Source organism: Symphodus melops (assembly GCF_947650265.1).
Source record: "Symphodus melops genome assembly, chromosome: 15".
Taxonomy (NCBI): domain Eukaryota; kingdom Metazoa; phylum Chordata; class Actinopteri; order Labriformes; family Labridae; genus Symphodus; species Symphodus melops.
This window is the reverse complement of record NC_136705.1, coordinates 15,647,225-15,660,077: the sequence shown is the minus strand read 5'-3', so window position 1 is coordinate 15,660,077 and position 12,853 is coordinate 15,647,225.

Sequence of the window (12,853 nt, the reverse complement as noted above, 5' to 3'; positions counted from 1 at the left end):
GGTTGTATCACGGTTGTATCGGTTGCATCACTATGACAACGATGGTTTGTTGGAGCAAAATGAAAGCATGTAGAATGATTTGAAGTATGTCCAATAAAGACAAAGGAAGAAGAGATGTATTAATAGGTCTCAGTCTGTTTGTTAAACATGTGATCAGACTCAGTGAATCCTCTTAAATCCCCTATAAGGTTGAACACATACCCCAGACCTGTGGCTATTGACCAAGACCCTCCCTGACCTTATAAATCTAATAAGATCTATGACCTTTGTTTTTGTCTTTGTGTCTGAATACATCTGAACAAAAGGGCATTCACTCCAATCCTGGAAACTTTTCTTTCTCTTAAAGAGACAGTATAGAAATCTTTTAATTTAAACACAATGTTTTTCTTTGTTTTTAGCAGATGCTAAAACATCCTCTTATTTCTATCTTACATCTAAATTGTATTGTTTCTCGTGAAACAACCCCTTAAATAACTGAACTGGAAAGTATTTCAAAAAAGATTAGGAAGAATCAGTTGTATCCATCCTGTAACTGGTGTCTGTAAGCAAGCACAGAAACAGACGCGTGTCGTTGGCTTTCTAAATCCACCATCTATCCTCTCCATTTTTCTACTACTTATCCTGGGCCGGGTCACGGGGGCAGCAGTCTAAGCAGAGACACCCAGACTTCCCTCACCCTAGACACTACCTCCAGCTCTTCCAGTGGGACCCCGAGGCGTTCCCAGCCAGCCGAGAGACATAGTCTCTCCAGGCGTCGAGGGGGCGTCCGGAACAGATGTCCAAGCCACTTCAGCTGACTCCTCTCGATGTGAAGGAGTAGCAACTCAACTTCCAGCTCCTCCCTGGTGACCGAGCTCCTCACCCTATCTCTAAGGCTGCGCCCCGCCACCCTGAGGAGGAAGCTCATTTCAGCGGCTTGTATCCAGGATCTTGTTCTTTTCGGTCATGACCCAAATCTCATGACCATAGGTGAGAGTAAGAACGAAGATTGACTGGTAAATCGAGAGCCTCACCTTTCGGCTTAACGCTACTTCTTCACGACGAAAAAAAAAGGAGCTTCCTACATCCTCACAGTGCTCTATCAGAGATCTTCAGACTCTTCTATTTATACAAGAAAAATATTTATTCTTTCAAGATGGCTGCACGTATTTGTCACATTGTCATTGATGAAACGTGTATGACAAACATTTGGGGATGATTGCAACCGTCTTGAGGCATGAGGCTGGTGAAGATGCACACTGCATTTTTTTGTGACGTTATCTCCAGTGATTAATGTTTTTGTATAAAGCTTGTTTGTTCTTAGCAACGACAAAGCAACACAAGTGATGTTCAGGGGAATGTGACTTTTTTGCTTGGAACGAGATCAAGAAGAGCATTTTATATACAGAAGACAGAAAGGAAGGAATAACAAAAGAACAGACTGATGTCCGCCGTCATTCCCAAGCGGTCAGTTTGGGCTGTCTGTGGGTTAATCAGCTGTCCTGTCAGCAGACCTCATCTAACTAATGGCACGGCGTTCCTCCCTCATTTTCAGCATATCCTCGTTCAGCTCTCCTTTTAAATATGATTCTTTCGCTTCCCTAGTTCCTTCATGTGGCCGTTCGTGCGCCCCCTCCACCTCCCCATCACTGCCATCTCCAGCAGCAGAGTCATCCTCCATCAATTCTTCTCCCACTCAGTATCATCAAATCATCAGTCTGCACCACCAGGGTCCGGACTCCATGGGGGGGGATTTATCCGATTGACGAGCAGAACTTTATTCTCTCGATGCATCATCCACCCCATAGAGTCCAAGGACCAAACTTTTCTGTCAAGTCACATTATAAGAGTAATAAATACATTTCTTAAGATCACTCGTCTCTCTTGATTGAACTCTAGCTTTTGTTTGCTATAGGAGCAATCAGCACAGCACTGTACAGTATATTTAAACCTCTGAACTTTGACAACCCTCACGTTAGCCCAATCTGTGGGGGAATGAGTGAAAATGCTGCTGATTCAAGTGGATCACGAAGCACAAAGGAAACATTTGAACGTTAAGCTGCCAGCATGAATTATTCAGTGACTTTTCAAGCACATGAAAAGGAAAGTAAAGAAAGAGATCCGATAGGATGCCTTAATACCTTTCATACCCACTAAAGATTTACTTAGTAATGCCATTTAAACGTCTGCTTTACTAATTTATTTATTTATCAGTTTATTTGTCAGGGACAAATACATGTAGACATTGTTACATCTAATTAAAGTGCAACCGATGCAATGTATATCAGACATCTATCCATAGCTAATTTGTTGTCCTTGTCTCTAACACACACAATACAGCAACACTGTAAAACAGATGCAAAAACTGCAAATACAGACATAAATATTGCAGCAGGCGTAAGTGATGGGTTGAATTATATAAATGTCCCTAAGGCTGAATCTATTGAACAGAATGGATAATATATATACAGCATATCACGGCCGTGGTTCTAATCCGACAGACAACACTGAGACTCTGTGCAGGCTGAATGATAGACAAGTTAATGATCTAGTAGAGTCATTATACACAGTACAATAGGTGTCATAAATTCCTTCCCATTTTAGGTACCATTACACATGGTCTGGAGAATCACCTTTACTGTCAGCTGAGGCTATACATTATGCTTCTTAGACACTTCATGCTTCTCTTCAAATATGGTCATAGCTTCTCAGAATAGATTGTAGACTGCTGACGTCAAGATCACCTCTACAAAGTGTATATAAGCATACATGGACAAGCAGATTGATGATGATGACTAAGAGTAAGTAAGTAAGGATGAATAACAACTAAAAACAACCAAAAAATAGGCAAGATATGCTTTGCTAGAATAATACGTCTTTTTAGTGTTTGCAGGTTTGCCTATATTTAGTTTTGCCTTAAGCTAATAATTAAATCACACTCTCAACTACTACTAATAATAATTTTCAATGTTGTTTTTCTGTCTTTGCCACAAATATACATTTCACAGTAATTCAGACAAATCTGGTCGTGAAAAATTTAAATCTAAATTCAATGTTTCCGCCAAACTGTATTATAATTGTATTTAAGGATTATTTGTATACAGTGCCATTATCCTTGTATCCTACAGAAACAGGTGATATGCACGTTTTTTTCTTTGACCTTGCACAACCCCAATGGTGTCCTCCAAACACCACAGTGAGCTTCTACAATAAAAAGAATCACAAAGTACTTGCTGATGCTAATAAAGAATTTTACAGTGAGTGCACAGTTATAACTGAGGGGGATCCAAAGCATTAGCATTTTTATCAGCTCCCTGCATCTCTCAGCTGAATAATAACAGCAGGAGAGTAAGATGAGACTGTTTACAGACAATATTCTGTGAGTCACATATGTAGCCATAAAACTATGAATTTTAACAAGTAAGGGGGTAAATAACCCCCCACTGTACCCAGATTAAACTTTATGAAAGGCGTATTTTGATCGTATAAAGGCAAAGACAAACAGTGTCATGAGCTAGTGAGTTCTCCTGCTATATCTAAGTTACATACACTGTAAGCAATTGCTGTTATTTTACAATTTTCAAAACGAAAACACTGTTTTGATCTTTGATAGTTAAGAACTGTAGTTAGCAATGCATTGTGGGATACTCAGTTTGAAGCAACCGAACAAAAGCCCTAAACAGAATAATGATGTTTTAAATTACAGGACACTTTTGAAAAAGTGGGTGTTGTCTGGGAAACTTGGAGCGTGGTCAGTAGTTTTTTTCAGGCAATTATTGTGTTTCTGTGCCAATCAATTCATTTAACATTGACATATTCCACATGGTAATTTATCTTTAGGTGGACTAAGATTTATTCTACAGGCGCCATGCATGCCATTTCCATCTCTTAAACGGAGTCACTAGCATTGCAAAAAAGCATGTTATTTTTAACCCTGTCTTCCCTGTATTTTGATCCATATTTGTTTAAAATATATAAAATAGGGATGTTCATAATTGCAAATCCTGTGTTTATGTTTGAAGCTGAAATCACATGCGGGAACACCACTTCTACAATGCCTTCAGTGATTGTGTATAGTGACATGCAGGCACTTATTTTCTCCGGAGAGGAAGCCACACATCAGCCTTTGTACAGTGTAAGTCTTTCTCTTGTGTAAATATTGTCAAACAAAGCGAGGATTACCGGAGGGGATGTCTGGGAGCCATGTTACTCTTCCTTTGCTTTGCTTGGGTGTACGGCTTCAGGTAAAACATAGAAAGACAATATCCTTTTCATTTACTGCTATTCAGCTCTGCTCAAAATTCAATATGTAGAACTCTATTCATACATCAAATTTAATAAAAACAAAAAAAAAACTAATCACACAGTCAGTAGAGTATAGAGAGTGGGGAATTACATGCAGGAAGGGAGCTGCATGTCAGACTTAAACAAGGGCAGTCGACTTGGAGGACTGTTGCCTCAGTACATTGGGCACAACCTTCACTCGGCCAGCTGCCCCAGCTTCCACATTTATAAGAGTCAGTCATTGCTTTCAACCTAACTCTCTGAGTTCCTTGAGAGTAAATGATTTCCGTAATTTTTTCTTGCAGCCCTGCAATCATTTCGATAGCATGGGCTTGTTTTGTGCTACAGGACCCCTCAAGTGTGGCTGTAAGACCGCCACTTATAGCTCATGTTGAGTGTCAGGCTTTGTGCATCTGTATTTGTGTTGATTGAGGCTACTGCAGTGCAAACCTATCTCAGAGAATCTGGCAAAAGGAAGGAGTGTCGCACTCTTTATTACCCACTGTAGGTGAAGCCGAGGGCGAGTTGTGACTCGTCATATTTTCGTGTCCTTGTTTTTAACGGTTGTGACGTCTGGTGCAAGCGTTATGTTTACCTGGAAGTCCTTTTGCTAAATTTGCTTTGCTGGCAAAGCAAATCAGAGTCCTCTTGTTTCTTTGTGTCTCATCAAAAATAATGTCACATGATACATGTCTGCTGCTGGAGATGGCACTGTCACATATATTGAGACAGTGGAAAGCAAACACGTTTGACATGGCGGTGAGCTTCTCACCTAAATGACTCAAATGAATAAAAAAGATTTAACGCTACAAGGACAAGTGACCCCCTTGAACTCTCTTGTTGTGATTTGTGTTTGTGTTGCCATTGAACTGTACATACAGCACAAGTCTTTGTGACAGCTCTCCCTCTTAGTAAGTAATGGTGATGGGAACAAATTTCATCCTGGGAATTGCTGCAGCCTTAAAATATACTTTGTTTTATTTGCAAGCTCAAAAAAGTCAGGAAAATAGCAAGATAGGCATTTTCTTTGCTTTGCTGCTGTTGTTGCTGTGAAAACACTGCAGGGATCTGTGAATCATCTATTTTTCCTTTAAAAAGATAAATCAAGGTGAGTCATGGAGGGACTATTCTGTGGTTTATCTTGATAGATATGGGAACTGCAAAATAAAACTTCACTGAAATAAAAACAGAAATATAGACTTTTCATGCACGCAAACACTCCTGAAAATAATATTATTCACATCACAGATATAAAGGCAAAAACAGTCATTTGTTTATTCCACCTTTTTATTGCCAACCATAATCGATCTACTCTCTATACTTTAGAAAGCTGCCATTTACAGTAAACAGTGAAATTGTTAAACAAAACACAATAAGTGGTAAGTGAGGTAACTTCAGGGTTAACTCTGTTTGTCCAGAAAAAGACACTAGTGACCAATCAGGTGTCTTGATCCTGCAGGTCTGTGAGCTGATTGTGAGAGGGGATGGTGGTGATGTTCAAAGACAAAACATTCAATGGCTCCTCCTCCTATAGTTTTAATATCTCAAATGTATTCAAACAGTACATATATCATGCTTTACTGCTGTCATGCTACAACACAGACTGATGATAGCCCTGATACTTTCTACCTGGTGTACTTGTGAGAGAGAAAAGTAAGTATACTTATTGCTGTAGATGATGTATTCATAATAATTTATCATATGAGCTTCATATCATTTTGTTTGATATCATGGCAATTACAGAGACAATATCTCTGTTCAACAAGAAAGGTTGATCTGTATGCTGCTGTTCTACCCAGCTAAACAGACTTTTTTCGTCTCCCTTGTTCTACATGAAAACGTGGTCCATTTTATGTGAGCACACTCGTAGAAACTCTGGGTGGAATTATACATTCATAAACAGCTTTGTGTGATCCCAATTGTCTTTGTAAATGTTGCCAGATAATTAAAAGATTCCCTGAGTATGTTGAGAATATTAACATTGTATACTCTTTCTTAAAAAACATTAGAAATAAACAAAGTGAAATATTTATGCATTATGAAGCTCACGTGATTTGCCCAACACAGATGTGTCCTTTGTTGTACAATCTGTTTCAGCAGGGAGTCTGTTGTACTGTAGCCTGAAGCTATCAACACCGGGATGGGATCAGAATGACTCATCTTGTTTGTTCCTTTTGGCGACAACGCTGCAGGAATGTAACCTTGAGTCCACTCTGCTGTTTTCAGGTAGCTTTCATTTTGAATTCAAAACTCCGCTTTAGACAGGGAGTTTTGGTTATCCATGAACTTGCAAGGGGTGATTGACAGTGACTGCAGGAGATTTTTAATTTTTTTTTAAATTTTAATTACTGTATATTGTTTTATGCACCGGATGAGCATTTAGGTGCAGCTGTTGGCAGAAAGCCAATATCTGTCAGGCTTCGCAATCAGTTCTCTTCCAATGACCAAGCAATCGATTCTGAATCATCACAAGCTCCTCATGAAAAACCAGGAAATTATCATCCCATTTCGCAACAATGTCTCGCTAAGAATCAGATGTCTGACAATTATAATTCTAAATTTGATATGTTTTTGAAGTGAAGACCAATAAAATTAAAATGGTGAAGCAGACATGCATCGTAACGTTTTATTTGTCACATTTTGAATTAAAAAGGAGTACAATTCTGTCGTTTTTTTCAAGATCTCAACTTGTAGAAAAAAAAGCTTTCTTTTGCATTAATATCAGATATAGGAAATGATTTGTTATCTTGAAAAACAGAGTAGATAAAATGCACAGCCACACAGTGTATGCCTTCTTAGGGCTTTGCTGCTACTTGAACAGGCAAGCAAAATTCTTTCTTAAATCAGATGCATTGTTTTCATTCTTTCTTTCACATTTCTCATTGATGTGATCAGTAATTTACAAATTAAGGGTAACACTGTGGGGATTTTTTGAGTTTTTACACCAGGTAATAAACACCACACCAAAAAACAAAGGGAGCAGCTTTTTGGTGGGTAGAGAGAGATTGACAGATGGAGAGAGGTCGTTTAAGAGACACAAACTGGATGCTGTTACACCTCCTTCATCCCTCCAACGGTCTATCTGTCCAGCACCAACATCATCGAGTATTCTCACTTTTACTTTTTTCTTTCACTGTATTCGCATCACTGCATTTGGGGGACCATGTGCTTTTCGCTATTCTCTTCCTCTCTTCCCTGTTCCTTACTCTCCCTACCTACATAAACTCCAGTGAAGCCAGAGTGAGACAAACCAGGGGATGACTAATCTCTCTATTTCCAGGTAAAAGGGAACACTAAAGGGAGGATGTGAAGGGACTTCACTTTATGTTCTCAGTTCTCGGACATCTGCGCTGACTCAGCACATACAGAATGCTACAATTAACCCTCAAATGACTGAGTTTGAAACAATCATTAAACTTAAATAGAATTTAATAGCAGGACACATCGTTTGCCCCCGACTGTACGATATACAGGTTTGTCTATGACTGTGTCTCTTAAAAAGTATTACAAATAAATGCTCAATTTTTTTAATATGAAATCTCATCATTTGACATAACTTTGTCGATGAATAGAAAAAGGTGCCCATTTATTCTGCCATTTCTTTTCAGACAATTGTGTGTGATTTGTATGTATTTATTGTTGTTATACATGATGTGTCAGCTACTTCACATGTTGTAGCCACAATTTTAAAATATCACGCAATTTATTCCCACTTATTTCCTGTTGTCCACCGTACCTAATTTCTGAGATGTTTATGCCCAATAAAGTGACCTCAAATGACAGAAATAAATCACCGTGGCCTGTTTTTCTGTCATGCTCATAATAGCAGCTGTAGAACTGTACAACTGTCAGTGATGACGAAGAGTAATAATGAGTCATAGGTGTCTGACATCACCAATCACTGCCCAGTAACAAGACTTTTTTCAATTTTTTTTTATCGATGGGGTAATATATGAAGCCACATGGAAGAGATATCAGACTCACAGTTAGCCTGATAAAAAAGGAGCTCTTTGGATTATATTTTTACACAAAATTACTTAGGATACCTCCTGATACCTTCCCCAAGGCGAATATTGAAGAGCTATGATTAGAAACATTCAAAGACACTCTGGCACTGACACTGGACACTGCTGGATCCAAAAACAAAACGAAATCCGCACACTTAGGAGCTCTCATTTGAAGATTTATTTCGGGAACGTTTTGAGCCTACATGCTCTTCCTTACACTTGAAGCCATTTTGTGCTAATTCTACACAACAGTAGAGGAAATCACTTCATAATAGCTTTACAGACCTCTATCAGAAAACTGGTAATGTCTCTGATCAAGTAAAGATATTGCATACTGACTGTATGTTACAGAGAAATGAGCTGCAAAGAGATTACAAAAAATACAGTTGAGTTTAATTTTTTTAATGAAAGTAATTAATCAAATGATTGTAAACATCACTAAAACATTCCATCTGATTTTTAAATTATGAAGAGGGCACATAATAGGAGCTCAAAGCCATAGACTGTTAAACGTAGGCCTAGTCTCAGCTTCATCAGAAAAGCATGCACACAATGAATAAATAGCCAAGTCCTTTAACCAGTGTCTCCGTTATACCATTTCCCAGCTTTGCAATCATTGTCCTTTATTGTCATTGTTATTGTAAAACATATTTATGTTCTGTATGAATGGAAAATCTCTGTTTAGCATCATTGTTACTGACACTCTGTATACTTCCATTTAGCCATACTTACAGTATAACTCAACAGTTTGTAGTGTCTGAGCCAACTCTTGGCTTTACTCTAGACATACACACATGCAGATGTTTACACAACCTGTTTCAACACTTTATTGAAACTTAATGAGGTTTAAGTAATAACCTTTAAGAGGGCTTGTGTTGTTCTCCCAGACATGACGCTGGCTGTCTACTAAGCAGGAAGGATGACGTTTATTAATATCAACTTTGTCTGAACTCCTTATTTCATTAATGTTCATTATGTGATTTAATTCGATGATGTGGTTGTCTGGAAGTGTTAAACAATGACTACACATCACATTGACCCCAGAGGGATATCTGTAGGCTATGCAGGCTTATACTTGATAACTGTCATACTGGTTTTAGAAAACGGGGATCCTTAATGAGCCTTCAAGCCAAAGTAGTACCATGGTTATATTTATAGGGTGGCTCACAAAAGCTTTCCCTGGGTCTTTCCAAAGTAATGTTCTGCCTCATCAAACAGTGTTGCAGGAACATAAGATTGAAATGAGTTTTGTCTTCTCTAAATATAATTGTGTTCAGCTGTCTCATCACCATACACAGGCTAGTGAACCGTGAATATCCCCTCCCATTTTGTTTTGTTAAGATTAGTTCAGTATTGCTTGAAAAAGCCTTGCTGAGAAGTGGCTCCCTTTTAGTTTGGTGAAGGTTTCCAAAATGTGATACATGTGTAAAAAAAGTGGATTTGGCCACTGTGACGTCCCAGTTTGTTTTAAAGCCTTAAATATTCCGTATTATACTCATGTTCACCTTTCATGTTGTCAGTCTGTGAAACGCAAAGATGGACAAGAACACTGTATATTTATCTAGTACTTGTGTCAGTAGAGCCCATAGTCTATAGAGTAAATGTCAATGAACAAAGCCTGAGTAAATTCAGTAAAAAGGGACCCAATGAAGATGTTTTATCATGTTTATAAATAAAAATATTCAAATGTAAATTGTAGAAAGCCATGAGAGTTTGAAATGAACAATATCGGAATCCTCTTTTTTTCCCTTGTGATTTGTCTTTTATAATAAATCAAAATGATACACTGCTAGTGGTGGTTTGAAGTTGATAACTTCCTGTAATGTCCATAATTTCTACTTAAACCTTGAATTAAGCAGAAGTCCGATCAGGCAAATTTACACATAAAAAGCAATCTTCTATATGTAACTACTAAATCACACCCCACCCACCAAAACCTAGGATAAAAATAATCATCATCAATCATAATCATGCACCTGAGAACATATAGGCTGTGGACGGGGTAGCCTGTGGGTCATAAAACTAATCATATTTACCATGGAAATGAACCACAACAAACTTCTGCAAACATTATCATGGGCAAGTAGTAAAGTTCATTGATTGAGCGCCTTTTAAGAACAGACGTCACAAAGTGCTTCACCAAAAAGATTAGAGGAGACACCAGAAATTGCCCTCGACATTAAAATACAATTACATTAAAGCAGACATAGCTAAAATAAAGGCCAGTCTAAACAAATAGGCCCACAGCTGCTTTTTGAAAATGTCAACAGTGGCCACAATTCTCAGTTCTAAATTGTTCTTCCAAAATAAAATGCAATTGCTTTTAATTTTGAGTTTGGTATGAGTAACAACAAGCAACCCTAGTGACTTTGCACAGTATACAATAGTTCTTGACCATGTAATGCTTTTAACTCAATCACTAGACAGGATACTTGATTCTGAAGTTGACCACAGAGGCCAGTGCAATGACATGAGGATGGTTTTTACGTGAGATGATTTCGCAGCAGCATTTTGGAGTGGTTCAATGAGACAGGTGAAGGAGTTTCAGTAATCTAATAAAGATTAAACAAAATCATTAACAATAATTTCATCGTCTTGTGGGATTTGTGCCTTTTGTATTTTATTTGTTATTTATGTTTCTGTTACGTGCCTATAGGGACAACAGACGGAAACTAACACTTCTGCTATAATCTGGCATTTTTACAGCTGTACGTGTTACAGCTTTTCTTGTGCGCTAAATACATGAATAAATACAAATTATCTGGCTCTGCTTTGAATGCAAAAGGAATGAGTTTAGCTTTAGCATGGTTTCTTAAATGGTCAGGACAAAACCCAGTGGAACACCTAAACACTGGGCTTCTGCCGAAGAGACAGCAGACACTGTCTGCAACACAACATCAGAATGACTCATATCACAACATGAACAAAAGCACTGAGTGTTTACTGGAACAGTCAGCACAAATCCAATTCATCTAGGAGTCTTTTCTGCATGTTTTATTACAACATAATTGGTAAAAAAAGCACGGCTCTGAAGTGAACAAAAAAGCAGAAACCTCATTTGAACCTTTCAACAAACAGCAAATTAAGTTTGAGTCACACAGGAGACAACCCTGTTTGCATTAAGTGAAAGAACCTTGTCATGGTGGTGAAGTAATCCTATAAGGGTAAGAGAAATTAATTTGTATGTACTTCAGAGAAAAGGAACTTGAGCTCTGCCTGGGGAAAAAAAAAGTAGACATAACACACAGATGCCATACTAATACAATTTATAGAACAAGTGTTTTCAGATCAGTCCTCCTCCCTTCAGTTGTTTGGTAAGAAAGGTGCTAGATGGAGGAAAGTAATGTGTCTGAAAAAAATAAAATAATGTTGACCTATTTATATACACCTCAGTGCCCAGGCAGGTGGCCACTTCTGGGATTTCCATCACTTCTTAGAGAGGTGAGATCGCAACAATTTTCAGTTTTCTTGACAGACAAATGGTACCATATTTTTTTTAATGTTTTTTTCTTTGACAAAGCAGCTGCATGGTGCTTCATGAGACACTGCATCAGAAATAAAATGAGATAAGATATTCTTTTATTCATCTCACTGCAGAGAAAAGTACAGTGTTAAGGCAGCAAAGATGGACTGCAAAAAAGAACATGTGTGCAATTAAATAAAATCTAATGTATATAAAATGATTATAGTATTTTCATAATTATATGTGGTACTGTATTAATAATAATAACAGCTAAATTAAAATGTATAGAATCTGAGATTAATCTACAATGGTTACAGACTACCTACTGCCATAGACCTGTATGTCTCCAACTGTTACAACTTCTTATGTCAGTCACACTTGTACTATCAATTTTATATGTTATTTCAGATGTTGGACATAGGTGTACTACTATTATTGTTGGCATTGATATGTCTCCATGTCTTTCTCTCTGTCAACCAGCAGATCCAAGCCAGCAAAACATCTAGTTATAGTGTTAGACAAACAAAATTCACTTACAGATTCCATGTTAAACAAGCAGAAAATACCTGGCAAAGTGAAATGGTTTTTGCTGCCAAGCGACTGAGAAATTACATTTTCAAATATAAAGATAATAGGTAAATGTTTAAAACTGAAAATAAAATACCACATACCATAAATGTTTAAAGTTATTCACATACCGTATAATGAGTAATGCTTAAAACCGGCATTGGATCAAAATTCTAAAGAACACTGCGTTTTAACCCACTGCTAGAACTTGTTCTTTGATGGTCCCCTGTTAAGGCTATAGGTTATTAAGAAATCACCACCACTCACATTTATTCAAGAACATAACTTTACCTTCTACAGTACTCTATGAGTGTGGTGAAATTGTCTAAAGGTTTCAAAAGTTTCAGTATTGTTGCCACCTGCAATAAATGTATTGATCTATCTAAATAACAGTATGAACTGCAGAAAAACAACAATTTTGAAACCCTTTTTTTTACGCGTATACGATTCAGCCTTAAGTGCATTAAACTCTTAAGAGAGAACGAGACAGTGTTAGAAACCTCTGACAGCTCTGACACCCGTTCTGGAGAAAGCCCTGCTCAGAGCAGTAACA